Source organism: Stegodyphus dumicola, chromosome 6, assembly GCF_044657685.1.
Source record: "Stegodyphus dumicola isolate Sdum_Otavi_A_Nest chromosome 6, ASM4465768v1".
Classification (NCBI taxonomy): Eukaryota; Metazoa; Arthropoda; class Arachnida; order Araneae; family Eresidae; genus Stegodyphus; species Stegodyphus dumicola.
The window spans coordinates 164,799,426-164,819,136 of record NC_140773.1 but is presented as its reverse complement, the minus strand read 5'-3'; the positions used below and the strand labels follow the sequence as shown (position 1 = coordinate 164,819,136).

General features: G+C 30.8%; 1 protein-coding gene across 3 annotated transcripts in view; it reads right to left on the bottom strand.

Annotated features, from left to right (window-relative positions):
* Positions 1-19,711, bottom strand: part of LOC118181872 (N-acetylglucosamine transporter UNC93A-like) — a 214,623-nt gene that overhangs the window by 126,565 nt on the left and 68,347 nt on the right. For all 3 annotated transcript variants that reach the window (XM_035351100.2, XM_085819135.1, XM_085819134.1), the window contains exon 2: positions 1,971-2,055. The gene's annotated coding sequence lies outside the window, so the exon portion shown is untranslated. The remainder of the gene's footprint in view (positions 1-1,970; positions 2,056-19,711) is intronic.

The window sequence follows — 19,711 nt, the reverse complement described above, 5'->3', positions numbered from 1 at the left end:
TGAAAAATAAATACCTTCCATTTTTCCGAATGGCAATAGTCTTCCGCGCTGGTGATAAAAATATTTTATTTGGATCATTGTCGCTACTGCTCGCTTTCAAATTGTTGAGTTAATCACGAATTCATTAAAGTTTTACAAAATATGAAATAAATAATAAAAAAAATTCGAAATTTAAGATTCCGGCTCCGAGGTGTACATGTTTGGTTACAGGATTATGTTATTCAATTTGATGGCTCAGGTTCATCGTCGTTTTCAGAATGCGAGGGACATACATGCATAGATCTATGCAGATTCTTCCTTATATAGTTTCGTTTAAAATAATATAGGCGATAATATTTGCCGGCAAATATTTGAAACGTTATACGCCGTTTATAGCAAACACACGCGAAATCCCATTTCGAGATTGACAGTCCTTATGGGCTAAAAATGCTTGAATTTTATTAAATAATTATTAACAACTAGAAAATGAATCCATATTGTAATTACTCACAATGATCTGTGGTTAGAATTCCTTTTAGTTTTTAAATTCAATCGCCGTTTCTTACATTTTGAAAATTAAGTGAAAGTAATACTATTTAAAAAATAAAGTGCGCAATAATAGGCTTGATATTCCTAAAGAACGCAAGATAATTCTCAGTTAGTATTAAAATATGTTACATCCGTTCGCATTTATTCTAAGTGAACTCATGATTCTTCAATTCTACTTTACCGCCGACAGTCGACTGAGAAATAAAAGCCTTGAAAGCCATTAATAAAATGATAACTAAATTTATGCTATAGCGAAGAAAGAAACACTAAATTCTTTTTAACACCTCAGTACCTTTTTTTTAAGAACGAAAAGCTTGAATTAGAATTTTCTGAAGCAAATTAATCATCTCTTGCTAAAAAGAACTACATATAAATAACACACGATTAATCTAATTAATTAATAGCAGGAACGTGTTAAAATTCTCTTAGAAAAAAAGAAGATATAGCAGCAGAAAAAAAAATCTTTTTTTATACCTCTGCCTGAAAATGAATGCTTAAACAAGAGAAGCAAAATCGGTTGCAGCCAGCGCTAAATCCAGGAAAGAAGAAATTTATTGATCTGGCAATAGGAGAAAATAGAATTCCCGACACTCATTCGCATTCTGTGCCATAAACGCATACTTCTGTTTTCAAACCGAACTCTGTCACGCATCTGGAAATTAGGTTCACAGCTTTTGAATTACAAATTATTCAGAAAGTGAAGCTATAAAATACTGATACCTTTCTTCGCGCGTGAGTTGGAATTCAGTTTAAGAAATGATGCGCTTATATTTCATGCAATGCAGGGAATAATTTGTTGGTATCATGCGTGCTGGTAGAAGATTTGTAGTAAATATTGTTAGAAACAACTTTCTCAATACACGTAGATACATATTTTATTACTGTATTCGTGTTCTGTTATGCTTGAAGCAATAAACCATGAGATATTTTCTCTAAACATTTGCTTCTTGTTTATATTATCATTATTATTGTTTGTTTATCATTATTATTGTATGATACTTTGGAAGCTTACTGCCATATAAAAGCATAAGGTAACAAGACATGAAATTAGGTGAAATCGAATGCATGTGAAATTGAACGAAAATGTTATTAAAGAACTACTGTGTTTGCATTCTCAGCTCTTTTTTAGTACTTTTCCGCTATCGGCACCGGATTCTGAAATGTACATATGTATGTGTGTATGTATGTATATATGTATATATGTATATGCACACCTTACACACATTACTGAATCCAGTTCCTACACTACAATCGAAAAGTATCTTTTTTTTCAATTTAAATATTTCTGTTAAATGAACCTCTTGATTTTCTATGTAGCTTCATCTTTCTAAAATACAAAGCATATCTCTCAATATTAAAACTAATAGACACATATTTTTCTGAAATATTTAATATTTGTATGGAACAATAATAATTACTATACACCAGATGATCACACTTACTTAATGAAGTGGTTTTCTACAGTTGTACAAGCAAGAATATCTTCATTTCTAAAAATAGCAGACTTGATTTCAAGGAAGTCTCATCCTATCAGAAAAGAAACAAATTTGGATTAATAAAACTATGTATAACTAGTATGCATAGTCATCGATTTACGTTTTGTACTTACGACCATTGGTTAATATTTCGGCTACGGTCGCCAATCGTCTAAAGTTACTTCGGAATTTTAAGCGAAATGATCATCCACAATTGGCGCTAAATCGCGCTACTTAGCCGGTTGACAGGATAATATGTAACTACCTATTTTTCTTTGCAAATGAAGTGGAGCAACTGCTATGAGCAATATTAATAAAATTAAATGAATCATAATCAATGTATATGTTATGTAAAACATTATTAATAATTATTTTTCATTGGTACCGCATAAATTTAAAATAAGAGGTAATTCAACGATACAGTTTGTTAAAATAAATGAGAAACTGAATGTTTTCTCGAGAAATTTTGTCTAAATATTATCAAAATGCATGTATTAAAATCCATATTGTTGCAAATTGAAAAGATGCATGATGTTTAATTTAGCAATTTTAATTTAATCAATCGGCCACTTTTATTGATTTCAAAGTAATAAATGCATTTGTTATAATTTAAGTCTTCATTTTATGTTTTAATCGTATATTCTAATTGACATAAATTAAAACACATTAATATATAGTTCTATAATTAATAAATGATGCTTCTAACACCGTATTTATATAATTAGTGTAGAATAATTTGATTTTTAAATAATCATTGAGAAAGATTTTTTGCAAAGAAATAAGAGTACACAATTACTACACCCTAAATTTTTGCGCTTGAATTGTATACTTTTATCGATTATTATAAAGTATAAAATGAAAAGAAAAGGTATAATGAAATCTGGAAGATGGGTCATTAAAAGCATTAAATTTGATACAAGTATTTGTTCGGTGTCTGAAAGAGTATTGCTTGGCAGCATTGTTTTACGCCAAGCAGAGTTTGGCTTTAGTGTAACCCTAAAGTTATTTCGTTTTTGCTGTATTAGTATGAATGATTTCTGACTTGATGTAAGAGCATATGGTTGCTCGCTCTTTAGCTAAGTTACATAGGTAACTATAAGCACATGCGTGTGCTAGTATTCAATAATGTTGTTTTTGTTAAAATAAAATTGTTATTGTTAATATTACAGTCCACTTACTGAAGTTAAGTATCATTAAATAAGTTCGAGCTATCTTCGGCAAGAACAGTTTGGTCTCACGTTAGCCGGAGAAGAAAATGGCTACTAATATTGTTTCATTGAATCGCCAACGCGGCGTAGTGAAAACGAAACTCGGAGCTTTGATAAAATTCCTTGATGAGTATAAAATGGAGGAGAATAAACTCAACCATGATGTTATTATGAAGACTAAATTGGATTCTTTGTTGGAATTAAAATCTCGGGTTAAACAACTCATAGTGGAATATACCAATTTGCCAGAGGAAATTGACTTGAAGGATAATCTAAGCATTACACAAGAATTGGAAGAAAGCATCGAAGAGTTCGAAGTAAGATTTAGAATTTTTCTTTCTAATTGTGAAACAAATAATACAGATAAATTTGAAACCAAAACTGTTTCTAAATCAAATTTTAAACTGCCTGATTTACCTCTTCCTCAATTTTATGGTAAATATGAAGATTTTAAAAATTTTAAAGTGCAATTTATGTCTATGATTGGTAATAATAATAATTTAAATGATACTGAGAAACTGTTTTATTTGAAAGCATCACTTAAAGGTGAAGCAAAAATGTTAGAATCATGTCAGGATACATTTGAGTCGCTATTTTCTGCACTTGAAAGCAGATATGAAAACAAAAGAGCAGTAGTTGATGCCTTTATCAATAATTTGTTGAAATTTGAAAAAATAAATGACTCACCTTCTCAGTTGAGATCACTGGTAGATAATGTTAAAAGATGTTTGAGATCTTTAAGTGTATTAGAATTTGATAGAAATAATTTATCTGATGTTTTGATATTAAATATTTTATTGCATAAATTAAATAGAGAATCTAGAAAAGCATTTGAACTAAACGTAAAATCAAATGAAATTCCCAAACTTGATGAATTTTTAGAATTTCTCGAAGAAAGAATTCGCATTCTTGAAGAAATAAACAAAGTTAGTTTTCCTAAGCAGAGCTATGCTACTAAAGTATCAAATCAATTAAGTCGCTCTAGAAATTCAAAATCCTTGGTAACTAAAACAAACCCTTTTCGAAAGTGTATTATGTGTAAAGAACCACACCCAATTTATCATTGTTCGAAATTTAAGAGTATTTCTGTTTCTGAGCGGTATGATTTTCAGTGTAAGGCTAAACTCAATTGTTATGTCTGTAAGAAAGACACACATCATTCGCTGTTACATAAAATTGACGAAAAACAAAATGAATCATCGAAAGAAAATGAATTAACCTTGAACCTTTCGTCAGTGAATGGGAAAGAGGACTGCCCCTCTCCCCCCCACACAACTTTGACGGCAGCTGCAAATAAATCTAAATTTGTGTTAATAAATACAGCAATTGTTTATCTTCGCGATGTTTACGATGAACGAATTCCTTTTAGAGCCGTGCTTGATTCAGCTTCGACTTCTAATTTTTGTACTGTAGGTGTTATGAACTCATTAGGAATAAAAAAAGAACGAGCATTTATTCCAGTTAGTGGAATAGGCAACACTACTTTGAATGTTAAATCGCAAATAAAGACGCGTTTATCGAACTTAGAAAAGGAAAATGAATGGGAAATAGAGTTATTAGTTGTTCCCAAAATAACTGACATGACACCATCGAAATCTATTGATATTTCGAAATTAAATATTCCGAAAGGAATAAAGTTAGCTGATGATGAATTTTTCAAGGCAAAAAAGGTAGATTTATTATTAGGTGCGGAATTATTTTTTGAATTTTTAAAAACAGATAAAATACGTTTAGAAGATAATGAGTTACTTCTTCAAAACAGCTGCTTCGGCTTTTTAGTTTCTGGAAGCATTAGAATTCCAAATGTAAAAAATTATGACTTTAATTATTGTTTTTTGTCAACAGAGATTAATTCGTTAAATAACTTAGTAAAGTCATTCTGGGAAGTTGAAGAAGTAAATGAAACTAAATCTACAGTTAATTCTGAATTAAATTATTGCAACGAACTTTTTAAAAACTCATTTTACCGGCATGCGGATGGAAGATATGTGGTTAAAATGCCGTTCAAGCCAGATATTGGTGAAAACATACAATTAGGGGATTCAAAGGAAATCGCTGAAAAAAGACTGAATCAATTGTGGAAACGTTTGTCAAGTGATTCTGTAATGAAAGAACTTTATGTTTCATTTTTAAGGGAATATGAATCATTAAATCATATGGAGAGGATGGAAGACTATTCTGAAACTGAAGGAGGATATTTTCTTCCTCATCATGGCGTGCTGAAACCTGATAGTAAAACAACAAAGTTACGCGTTGTGTTCGACGCGAGTGCCAAAACTACTAACGGTTGTTCATTGAACGACATATTATGTAGAGGTGGAATGATTCAAGAGGAACTTTTTTCCATCATGATACGGTTTAGAAAGCATATTTATGCATTTACTGCCGATATTGAGAAGATGTTTCGACAAATTGAAATATTGCCATCGCAGACCAAATATCAGAAAATACTTTGGAAGGAAGATGAAGATAAGCCTATAGAACTATACAGACTCAAAACGGTAACTTATGGCACAGCATGCGCTCCATATTTGGCACAAAGGACTCTTCAACAGTTAGCGAAGGATGAAGAAAAGGATTTTCCTGTAGCATCGAAAGTGGTCTTGGAAGATTTCTATGTAGACGACTGTCTTACTGGATCTTCGAATTTGAAGGAATGCATTCAGCTCCAGAAAGATTTGACAGAATTGCTCCAAAGAGGAGGAATGAAGCTACACAAGTGGTGTACTAGTTTTGATTCTCAGAACTCTGATTTACAGAATTTTTCATTTGATCGTAATAGTAATACAACTGTGAAGACGTTAGGTATGTTGTGGAATAATAAGAAGGATACATTGCAATATAAAGTTACTGTTAATGAAAATCCTGATGTTACGAAGAGAGATGTTTTATCTCAAATAGCGAGATTATATGATCCTTTAGGCCTACTCGGTCCTATTATTAGCAAGGCAAAGATATTCATGCAAGCACTTTGGTTGCTTAAGCTAGACTGGGCGGAACAGTTACCACCACATCTTGACAATGAATGGAATGTGCTTATTAAAACTCTTCAGAGTATAGAAAATATACAAGTACCTCGTTGCATTTTAAAAGAGACCTTTTCAATGCTCATTTTACAGGGATTTGCGGATGCCTCCGAGAAGGCATTTGGGGCAGTGATATATCTTCAAAGCATTACAAGCCCTGGTGAATATTGTAGTAAACTTCTTTGTAGCAAATCTCGTGTAGCACCAATCAAGACTATGACTATTCCTAGATTAGAACTATCAGCATGTCTACTCCTGTCCAAACTTATGCAAAAGGTTTTAGAAGCTTTGAAACTCAAAATTGATGACGTTAAGCTCTGGTCAGATTCAAGCATTGCTTTAGCCTGGATCAATACATCACCGCATCTTTTGAAAACCTTTGTGAGTAATAGAGTCTCACAAATTCAACAACTTACTTCTAACTATCAGTGGGGACATGTGTCTTCAGAAATGAACCCAGCCGACATCATTTCCAGAGGATCAGATGCTACAACTCTTGGATCTAACAAGCTGTGGTGGAAAGGTCCTGATTTTTTAAACAAGGACAATTTTCAAGATAAAAATGGACTTAGTGATGAGCTTTATTCTTCAGAACTGAAACCAGTTACGACTGCCTTGTTGACTTTAAAAACTGATTCATTCTTTGATGACTTCCTAAAAATAACTAATGATTTCTTGAAACTAATACGAATTCTTAGTTTACTTTTCAGATTTATCTACAACTGTAGGAACACAAGTGAGAAACGAACAGGTAGTATTAGTATAGATGAAATGGAGCTGTCAAGGAATACACTCCTTAAATATGTCCAAGGTAGGTATTTTGCAGAAGAAATTTCTTTGTTGCAGAAAGGTCTACAGATAACATCAAAGAGTAAGTTAAAATATTTTGATCCCTTCTTAGATGAAAAAGGTCTGTTAAGGGTAGGTGGTAGGATAAAGAATTCTAATTTAAGTTATAGTCAAAGACATCCCATTATTTTGCCTGCCAAGAATAAGTTAACTGAACTTATATTTATTTATTTTCATGAAAAGGATTTTCATAATGGTCCACAATCACTATTAAATTCTATTAGACAAATTTATTGGCCCATTAATGGCAGGAATATAGCTAGAAAGATAGTCCAAAGCTGCATAAATTGCTTTAAGGCAAAACCAATAATTTCTCAACAACTAATGGGAGAATTACCTAAAGAGAGAATTAATATTAACTTTACATTTAATTGTTGTGCTATTGATTACTGCGGACCATTTTTGATAAAGTACAAAGGGCAACGCAAGGGTAACTATCATAAGATATATGTTTGTATTTTTGTTTGTATGGTGACAAAAGCAATTCATCTAGAGATTGTCAATGACTTAACCACAGAAGCATTCATTGCTTGTCTGAAGAGGTTCTTTGCCCGACGAGGTAAACCAAAAAAAAATATTTAGTGACAATGCAAAAAACTTTGTTAGTGCAAATACAGAAATAAAAAAATTAATGAGTATTTTTCTAAAGCAGAATGGAACTTTAGCTAATTTTCTAGCCGAGGAAGGTATACAATGGAAGTTTATACCCCCAAGAGCACCAAATTTTAATGGTCTATCTGAAGCAGGAGTAAAATCCTTTAAATTTCATTTTAAACGAACAGTAGGAAATTCAGTATTAACCTACGAAGAATTTTTGACAGTAACAGTTCAAGTAGAGGGAATCTTAAATTCTCGCCCTCTTACACCGTTAACTTCTAATATTGATGATTTAAATGTTTTGACCCCTGGTCATTTCCTTATAGGTCGACCGATCAATTCAATAATTGAACCCAATTTAACAGAAGTAGATAATAACAGACTTAGTTTATGGCAAAAAACTACAAAAATGGTACAAAATATATGGAAGAACTGGACTAATAATTACTTGAGCACTTTGATTCAAAGAAATAAATGGATGATTGCTAAACAAAATATTAAAATAGGGGATATGGTAGTGATCAAGGAAGAAAATCTTCCTACCTGTAAATGGTTGTTAGGGAGAATTGTAGATGTGTTTTATGGGAAGAACAACCTTGTGCGAGTTGTCTCTGTCAAAACCAAAAATGGTATTTATAAACGAGCAGTTACTAAAATTGCTGTACTGCCAATTGAGAAATAATGTACGAATTTTTATGTTTATTTGAAGGTTTGAATTGTAATCCATCATATTTGTTCTTTTCACATTGTAATTACTTGTATTATAATTTGTGCATTAATTTACATTGTTTCATTTTGTATTGTATGAACATTTATTACTTTTTTGAATTTTACTTATTGTATTGAAATTAATATTTCAACGCCGGGCGGGATGTTCGGTGTCTGAAAGAGTATTGCTTGGCAGCATTGTTTTACGCCAAGCAGAGTTTGGCTTTAGTGTAACCCTAAAGTTATTTCGTTTTTGCTGTATTAGTATGAATGATTTCTGACTTGATGTAAGAGCATATGGTTGCTCGCTCTTTAGCTAAGTTACATAGGTAACTATAAGCACATGCGTGTGCTAGTATTCAATAATGTTGTTTTTGTTAAAATAAAATTGTTATTGTTAATATTACAGTCCACTTACTGAAGTTAAGTATCATTAAATAAGTTCGAGCTATCTTCGGCAAGAACAGTATTTATTATTTTATAGTTTTACCATTATGTCTGTAGTCACAAATGCAGAATGCGAAATGAGTATTCTTACAGCGTTTTCTCCACGAATTTTCACTTGAAAAATAATTTTTTCGTAAGAAATAAATATATTCGCAAATCAAGATACAGGCAATTTTGGACTTGCAAAGCTTGATTATTTTATGAACTTCCAGAAATATCTCAGTTTAAAAAGAGAAGAAATATTTAAATTCAAACATTTATAAAGGAAATTAACAAATGAATAACAGTATCTTTATATTATTGAAAAATACTTGTATTAGTGCAAAGAAAATTCAATTTCTGTGTAGAATAGAATATATCTTGCTTAAATAATCATGGGCATTTTACTGTTTCAATGGAAAATTCGGCAACAGAATCAATGGATCATTGAAGTCCACACTTCAATATATATATATATTTCATATCATAACAGCGCACTGTATATTTAAGCCAAAAGGTGAACGAATAACACTTTAAAAATGTTTTAATTTAAAAGGCAATAAGAGTATAAATCCAATAATCTGTAGTTTGAAAACTATAGGATGCATGAAGCTGCTTCGTCGTTATTCATAAATATCGATGGTAAAAGTATTTATATTTCGCAAATGCCTTAAAAAGGAAAAGGAAACAAAAGAGAGAGCGAGAGAAATCATGGCTCATTTGATATAAAAAGCAATAGTAAGGAGCCGGGTTAACAAAACTACTAAATCGATATATAGAGCATTTGAACACATTAAACTAAATAGATGTATAGGGTATTTGACTAAATATATTTCCTATACTAATCCTATTTCCAGTTACAAGTCTTCCTAAAAACCGATATAAAATTTTATGAAAACATTTCGAATTTAAGGCCGAAAAATCTTCTAAACATAAAATCTAATTATTAGTTATCATTCATAATTAACTACTAGTTCAAGTCGTACAACAAACTAATCCTGTTTGTATAACAGACATATTTAACATATCTATTCTGTTAGAACTATACTGCTTTATTCGAATACTTATAACATGAGTTTTATTTTTCTTAATTTAAAATGGTTTCGTTTCGATAAACTATTTTGGTCTAAAGACCAGGGATAACAACCGAAGAAAAATTAACTGCTTTTCTTTCGTCTGACAGGTAGTTTCACTTTAGCAATGTTTTGTCTGGGCTACTGAAGTTGATTGCATCAGACGTGATATATATTTTACTTTGTCTTACTTAACCTTTATTTAGACACGACGGAAGTTTCTTTATTGCAAAGGATTACTCACTAGATCCTCTTCACCGTTTATCTTATCGATCAGGTTCAGCATTTATTTTCAGTTAGAAAATAAAAGTTTTTACTGAGTCAAGTCTTCTATCTAACTTCACACTACTGTATTAGATACTCCAACAGAAAAACTTACAAGCATGGATTCAAAAAATGTCAAATAATCGGATTCCTATCCAAGTAAAAGTAAAGTTAAATCCAGTTAATTATGCAGATACTGGACTGACGTAAAATGCTGAAGTGATGAAGGAAAATTGGACCTGAATTCTACTTAATTCGAGCATTAGCATTTTGGCTTGAATATACGATGACCTCACATTTAAGGACGCTCAATACGGAAGGTATTCTACAGGGATAAGAAATGTCTTACATTTAAACCGCCTCTCTTAAATGGACTTGGTAAGTTGGAAGTGTCTTAGATGAAAGGCAGTTATATAGTTCAAATATGAAACATTGAAGTAAAAACTAGATATGTTTTGTTTTAAAGCAAAGATAGAAATTATAAATAACCCTAAAATGTATTTTAAATATTTCGCTGCACATGTTAATGTCTCGGTAGAATTGGTAATGTTTTCAGATGGATATTTAATTGGAAAAATGTAGAAGTGGGACGAACTCAAAACTTCAAAACCTTTAGAATTCTTCACGCAAATATAATAATAAAATTAAGAACGAAAAATATTCTTTAATATTAAAAATTTTTAAATAAATGTCATGTATGAAATCTTTTAGCAAAAGCCAAATTTAACATTATTTTCCAAGAATATTATTATTATTAAAAATATATTTATATTTATAAAAAGATATAAATAACATTTAGTAATTGATACACATGATTAAACTCCTTCAATTATAAATTTCATTTTGCCAATATAAACTGAATAAAATATTTAAGCAATTGTACAATATTTTTCCCATTTTTTTCAGAAACTTTTATAATCCAAACTAACGTAAGAATAAGCGGTTTTAAGAGATAACTTTGATAAATACTAAATATAGAAAGCTAAGTTTTCTCCAGAAATTTAAAAAAAAAAATTCAGAGGCTCAAGTTTTAGTTTTTTAACTAAATTCGTAACGAATTAATTTTCTTAACTCCACAAAATTAAGGAAAAAATTCTAAAATGCACTTTTTAAATAGACACTTCTACTCAATAAACTCATCTCTCGAAAGTTTTGAACTGACACGTTTCCCTTCTCCTCCCATTACTGTTGTTGTTTTTGTTTAGCATTCAAAAGATTTGAATAATATAAAATGCTTAAGATTAGTTTCGAATCTGAAATCCTTTTCAAAACTGGCGAAATAAACCATCGCTTATATTCAAGCCGAAAAGGTTACTTTCTATGAATTGCATTATGCTGTGAAATAGCTCTCTTGAGAAGTTTCCGCCTGTAAAGTTAAAAGAAGTAAGCTAAAAAATTAGTTTTCTCTTGACACAGAAATCCTGATATGCGAAACGTTCAATTAGAATGGAATTTTTTACCGCTTCAAGATTAACCGAAAATTATTTATTTTTTACCTACACTCATCTGCTAGGAAAATACGGCTGCAGAATAATAAACCATAAATACCGATCTTGAAACAAACAACAGCTTTTAGATACAAAATTGTTAAATAAAATATCGTGGCACCTGATGATGATCACTTTCTTCAAGTAGTAAGATCATATATTTTAATTAATACTAGGCGTTCAAGAAAATACACTTAATAGTTTCTTTTCCAAAAATTAAGAAAAAATTCACAAAAAAAAATCTAAAAGCTTTTCAAATTTTACATTTAGCCCAAAGAAGCGGTTTTTTTCCACGGAGGATTCAAAACGATATCTGAAAAGTGATATGGATATTCGGCGCAAAATACCGTTAGACATTGTAACTTATTTGCGTTGCTACGCTACCAATATAATACCAGTAAAAATGCAGAGAAACCTGGAACATAAAATTTCCGTTCTTAAAGATGTACGCGATGTTAATAGAAATAGATGCTTTGAAATCGCTGAGTTTGTTAATCAAAAATTCTTTTTGTTAATCAAAAATTCTTTAAAAAATTACGATATATGAAAGAGATAATAAAAAAATTCCAAATTTCAAATTTGAGCTTCTAGATGCCTGTATTCGAATGGAGGATGTTATTCAAGATTTGATGTCTGTAGGTACCGTTGGTTTTTTCGTAGTGCGGGACACACATCCATGCAGAGTCTTCATTATTTAATTTCATTAGATATAATGCAGAGCTCTGCTATTTAGTAACAACGATTTGAAAAGTGATTCAGGCTTTTATAATGAACCAACGCAAAATGCCTAAACGAAATTAAAAGCTCTTCTGGGCCCTTTTGGTCTAAAAATAGCGATAACTCGTTCACAAATAAGCCATTGCGTGAAACGTTTAAATATGTTCTCGAATAAGAATTGCCGAGTAAAACAAAAGTATGCAAATTAGCGGCACTGCAATTGAAATACATCATTTTCGAGAAGCATGAAATTGCATGTCTCAGAAAAGCCTGCAAATTTCGCTGTGACGCTGAGATAAGAAATCTAGGATAGCAAATTTTTAACAAAAACCTCCAGGTATCATTTGCCTGAAGAACTGCAGCAGAGAACTATTGGAAGACTAGAGGGAAGAGAAAGTCAGACAAAAGTGGCCAGATGGCTAAATTTGAGAATGGGTTAGGCATGATTGAATTCGCAATAATAAATGAAGGCGATATCATTGTGCATAGTTTCTCCAGATTGGCCACAAATCCACTATTTTGCTAAGTTTCAAATGTAAACAAAAATGGCCGCCATTTAAAAAAATACTTGGGCTTAGCTGCACTTAAACAACTTTTAAATTGTTAATAATTCTACAAATATTGTATGCAGATTTACTAAAGGCATAAAATCCTTAACCGAAATATAAGAACAACATACCTGAATCATTTTTAAAGCAAAAAATGCACAACTTTCAAACATACAAGAATAAAGAAACTGAGCTCGCTGAGCCGAGTAGCAGAGTGGCTATATATATATACATACATTTATATACTTTTTGTTGTGGCCTATTGCAACCTAAAGACGAAGTGCACATCTACATGTTATAGCAGTCCTACATACAAAATTTCAACGTTCTGAGGCAGCTCGTTTTTGAGTTATGCGAGATACGAACGTACGCACAGACGCCACGAAAAATTCTCTTCGGAATTCATTTTAAAACAGTTTCATATATTTTTATTTCGGGGGAAAAGAGTACTTTGTTTTGTCCTTACGTGCAGATGTCACGCAAAACCATCGTTAAATTGCATTCGATAGCCGTCAACATGGATATTTTTGTTGAAATATGATACCCGAAATTTCTTGCGATTACAGTGCTTCCTTTTTACTTCGTTTAAGGAAGTAAAAAGGGAAAAAAAAACGACATAAATAAACCTCAAAATTAAAATAAATACTAATGTTAAATTCACGTTTGGAATACTAAGCAATAAAAGCCTTCATACTAAATGTAAAGTATCATATGAATAGTTTCTTTTAAACATTAGAATACATGAAATGTAAGCATGCTACATTTTGTTGCTAAACAATATTTACATTTTTACATAGAAATCAAGATCACTGATTGAAAAGTTAAAACAATATTTATACTTTCACGAAAGCAAGAAATGTAGTCTATTTTAATAAGCTTTTTCACTAATTAATCTAGTGAAGCTCAAATTCATAATTAGTTAATTTGATGAAGGACTTAATTTTTTCTTTTTTCCTTTGGGTTACTCTAAATATTTATGAAGCGCATAAATTATTGATGTATAATTCATAAAAATGAATAATAATAGTTAATGTATGATTCATTTAATTCATAATAATGAATCTCTAACGTTTTCGATCTGCACGAATATTAAAACGAACTTTGTTAAATCATATATGCCGTAATGTACGTCTATCATAAATTATATTAAAACTGCACTTTTAAAAATTATGTATATATGCAAAAAGATTAACTATATAACTTAATATATATAATAAGTTATATATGGAAAAATACATCTTTTTTGTATTAAATTTCACCAATCTCACATCATCATTTTCAGCTAATTTTCCTGAAAGTTTCTTTAAAGACCAAAGAACACGCACTAGGTATTTTAAATGCGTTTAAAATCATTTAATGAAATAGTATTGAAAAATGTTATCTAATTTTCCATAAGCTTCGTAAAATACTTGGAAGTCTGTTTGAAACTCTTGACAAATAGATTCGTGAATATGGTCATAATTGACCAAAGCAAAGAAACGTAATAAAAAGAACATTAACTAACTCACTATTTCCAGCAGAACTGCCTTTATCTGCAATTCAGCATAAAAACCAGCATTCCGATAATATTGTCATTACGGACGGAAAATAAAAACATTAGAGATATTAGAGAATCATTATCATTTCAAATGCTACATTACTTTCAGGCAACTTTCTAGATATTTTTTCTTTTCAAATGAAGAGATAGAGACATTTCGTTTGTCAACCGTTAGAAAAGTCAAAAGTAAAAATGAATAATGGGGAAATGATTTTTAATGCACTGAATAAAATAAAACTCAGGCAGTGAAAATTATTCAAAAGAGACATCAGTAAAATAAATTAAAGAGATAAGGTACCTGAATACAAAAGCTTTATGCAAAACATTAAGACTGCTTAAAATTATTAATTACTTTAATGAAACATTTTTTGTCAATGGAAATTAAATTTTGATTTACTTCCTTTTAAATTCCCTTAAATGAATAATAGTAGTTCTGAGCACATTTTCACGCCTGTAAAAATATTCTCATTATTCAATATCAAAAATAATTCTGTATGTACATATTCTGTATAACTCGACTAAAATCAAAATTAAATTTAAAATCACCAAACTAAAGAATGTATTTAGAGAGGTAGTAGTTATGTGTAACAATGGTATTGTCTAAAAAACATTGGTTCGTATCTGAAAAAATACAAACTGATGATAAGCTTATGGATGCTTTTCGAAGACAATTCTGAAGCTAATTCTAAGACATGTATTTCAGTGATACTCGTTACACCTGCAATAAATTTTCTATTTTATAACATTGGTTTTATATTTATGCATATATTATTCTTAGTTTTTACTGGAATTACTAATTATAATTTTACTACTAATATTATATAGTTTTATTGGACAATCACTGTACTGTAATGTTACATTAATATGTTGTTCATAATATTAATGTTCTTAAAATAGATTGGTATAATCCGTTTTAAAATCCTACTTTCAAAAGAATAAATAGATTTTTATTGTTCTTCAACTGCTGAGGGGAAACAATTTTCGAAAATTAATCTAAGATTAATCTACAGTAAAAAAATTTAAAAATGGGAAGCATTTAATAGTTTCGAACTCGTCCTTGATAGCATTCGTTCATAAATATTTAAATTTTAAACACTGACAATGCTCAATGGTGACTATTTATTTCCATAAATATAATTTAGCATTTGCGATTTCAGATAAAAATAAAAATACTTGCTGATACAATAATCTTTCCGCATTCTCAAGAACTAAACAAATAATTAAATTTCATTCTTCGTATTTATAATATTTACCCACAAAATCTAAAATATATCAGATGCCGTTAAAATAAGTTCCCATTTCCAAACTCAGTAGTAATGCGTAATTCACAAAGATAATCACCATACAAAATATTTATAAAGCTTCTAAAAATTCCAAACGCTTTCTTTTGATTTTCCCCCACCCAGATATGCGTTTAAAATCATTGAATGAAATAGTATTGAAAAATGTTACCTAATTTTCCATAAGCTTCATAAAATACTTGGAAGTCTGTTTGAAACTCTTGATAAATAGATTCGTGAATATAGTCATAATTGACTACATCAAAGAAGCGTAGTAAAAAGAACATTAACTAACTCACTATTTCAATTAACTAACTCACTATTCGCACAATGTCATCAGACTCGTATAATTTGGTAAATATCTTACATCTAGCCATTTTTCAAATTAAATATTCTGAATGTACGGGTACAGGTGTTGTGCCTAATGTGCTACCGACGTGTAATATTTTCACTTTTACTACTTTTTTAACCCACCAGATAATTGAACTAACATTATTCATGCATTTAAAACATTCGTTTTGGTTTCTCAATATAATCCCCAATTACATACTGAACTGCAATTTTTTGTTAGAAAAATATACCACGTAGAAAACTTTATTGATACTAATAATCCTCTGCAACGCAGATTTAATAAGAAAAGTATATAAAAGCCTAACGCAAATATTACCAGAAATTCTTAATCTCCTGTATTAAAGTTTTGAAGTACAGAACAACCCTACATTTTCCAGAAACATTTAATTAGATCAGAATTTAATAAAAACTAAGCCTTTTCAAACAGCAGTTCCGAGAGTTACTCAGAAAAACTCAAGCTGCTCGGTATGCATCTAAGATCATAAAATAACAATGCAGCTTAAAAGAGTATTTTATGATTAAAAACTCTGCAATAAGTTACGCTCGGAAAGTTTCAAAAATTAAATGTTTTCTGAAAATAAATAACCTAAGCTTCAGAAGAGTTTCTTTTGTGCATTCTTTCAAGAAAAGAAGGGGAAATGAAAACTTTTATTTTTAGATGCATCAGCGTAAAATTCCAGGTCATTTACCTTGGAAAAGCATATCTGGTGAAATGAGGCAAAGGTTTATGTCATGGACTTCTCATCAATACTATGAAAATCCTTCTCTTTATATGCTCCCATGGTTTATGCACGTATCTAGGCGTATGAAGAGTTCCTTTAATGCAAGTTGCTACTTTTAGCGTATTTTCTGGTAATTTTGTTGGTTTCACATCATAAAATGAAGGGAAGGAAATGATCCTATATCCAGATCACAAGCCCAGTTTTATTTAGAATATATATATTGTATATATACCATATAATTCATAATTTATAAGAATACTTTCCACCATTGTTTAGAATTGAAAAAAATTGTTTAGAATTGAAATTAGTATTTTAAATCATCTCAACTTCTTGCTAAAAAAATCTGCTAATTAGCAGTTTAGTTAATCTGCTAATTAACTAAAAATCTGCTAATTAATCTGCTATTAAGCAGATTTTTAATAAGATTTTATAAGATTTAATAAGACTTTTTAAGTTGAAATTATTTAAAATACTAATTTCAATTCTAAAAAAAATTTTCATTGATGGTTTTTAATTTAATTTGTGTTCCTTGGAGACGGTATATGGAAAGTATTCTTATTATAAATTATTATGAGTTATTGGTTTATTACTTTGCAGCTTCAGCGCAAGTCATAGGCTTTTTAACTTACTTTTAATTATTTTAAATTAATATATATATTCCCCATATATATATATATATAAATATTCAGTATATATATATATATATATATATATACTGAATATTTATACATAAGTTAAGGAATATGCAAGCTAAAATTTAATTTTACTTTATAATAACCCGTCAAGTACCCTTTCCTCTCTTTCTGTTTTAAAAAATGCTCATTTTAATTTCATTTAATTTTAGTATGTCATTTGAATCATTTTAATTCTAGTATGTCATTTGAAGTTAATTCCTCTCGCGTATTTTTATGCAACTAAACTGGCGCATATATATCCATAACGTTAAAAGTTATACTGGCTTTTTTATGCAATTGTAACAGAATCGAAATAAATAAGAGAAACAAAGAGATTAAGAAACAAAGAGATATAACGTCTCTCTACTGTGAATTAAGATAAATTTATCATATTTAGTATAATATCAATAACATAATCTCGTGCTTTCTTTTATATAATAGTATTTCTTAATAACTACTTGTGCATTTCTTTTGTAGTGCTAGCATGTTGCTTGTTGCTTCCTTTTTTTTTTTTTTTTTTTTTTTTTAATAAACACTTGTAACTGCAATGTGCGAAAACTTCACACCTGCAATGATTGAAAAACGGATGCTCCTCTTTGCCAGAATAGCTATATATACGTTCGCTTCAATAATATTAACCTAAGATAAAGAAATATTTTAACTTATAAGGTACTTTCTCTCTTATTTTCGCATGCTTTTATGGTACAACTGGAAGCACGTGCGACTCGTATTCGAGAGATTAGAACTTCGAATCCCGGCGAGGGCACTGTGAATTTCTTCAGCTTCCTGTCATAGAAAAATTCTAAATGACTGTACAGTGGCATCCGAACTAAAAAGATGGTATTGAAAAATTCTGAAAGGCTCTGTAACTGGCGCCCGAAATAAAAAAGCTGGTGGATCCAGATCACAAGCCCAGTTTTAATTGGAATTAATATATATATATATATGCCTTCATGCTTTTAAAACGTAAAGCGTATAAGGTATTTTCTTCATCTTTTCCGCATACCTTCGTGGTGTAACTGGAAACACTCTCGACACGCATTCGGGAGGTCTGGAGTTCGAATAGCATTACGAATTTCTTCAATTTCCTGACTGAAAAATTCTAAAAGACTCTACAAGTGACTCCCCAACTAAACGTTGGTGGCCGATAATTCACCACCACCATAATTTGACAATTTGGCTCTCTAATCCCCAATCACCCCTTAAAAGGAAGAGTATATAGATTATTTTCTTCTGGTATTCTTGTCTCGTGGTGTCTCTTAATTGCTTTCATAATGTAAATAGAAGCACGGCTGACCCGTATTCGGGAAGTCTGGAATTCGAATCCGGACGAGGGCATTGCACATTTTTCATGTTCCTACAAAGATATAACCTGATGACTTTACAAACTGGCATGACTTCATTTCCATCTTTATATACCCACCAGAGCAGCATCATTTTCATCTCCATCATAAATTTTAAAATGTAAGTCTCAATTCATTTTATTCTACTTTCGTACAGATGCAAAATATTGCCCAGTGAAGTGCTATTCCAGTTTGAACACACATTCCATCCGTAGGTTTCGCAGAAAGCTGAAAGTAAAAAAAAAAGATTTCTTCCAATCCATACTCATCCATACTAAACTTGTCTAGTATGAGATGAATATACGTACACGCCAAACCAGAGGAAGAAATCTGTAAGGCAGTTTTACATAGCACGAGTACATGCGGAGTGGAATTGTTTCACTGAAATAATGCATTTCTTCCTGATGCAGAAGAAGCGGGATTAATAATGACAAACTAATAAAGAACTGCTAAATATAACTCGAACAGGTACAGGTAGAAGTAAGGAAGACATTAGAATTTCATCAGTGGTCGTACGAGTATAGTTCCGCCTCAGGTTTTAGGGAAAACATCCTGGGTTTCACACATCTCTTCCCCTACCTCCAACCTCTCGACAGAACTTTCAGCTCACCGTGCATTTTGATTGCCCTTTACCGCACAGAAACTATACACTTTCAAACATGCACATTTTCTCCAAGATTCGTACCCGTGTCCATCGATCGGCATGACAGTTAATGTCACTAATCACTGCACCGGTTGGGCGCCTTTATGTCTCGAATAGCCTATATAGATCATAAATTGTTACTAACAGCAACCCTGTACTAAGAAAGGAAAAACAGCTGGTGTAGATTTTATACGTCCCTGTGAATTTAGACACTTACTCCAAAGTAAAAAGTATTTTGAATTTCGCCTTTTAAAA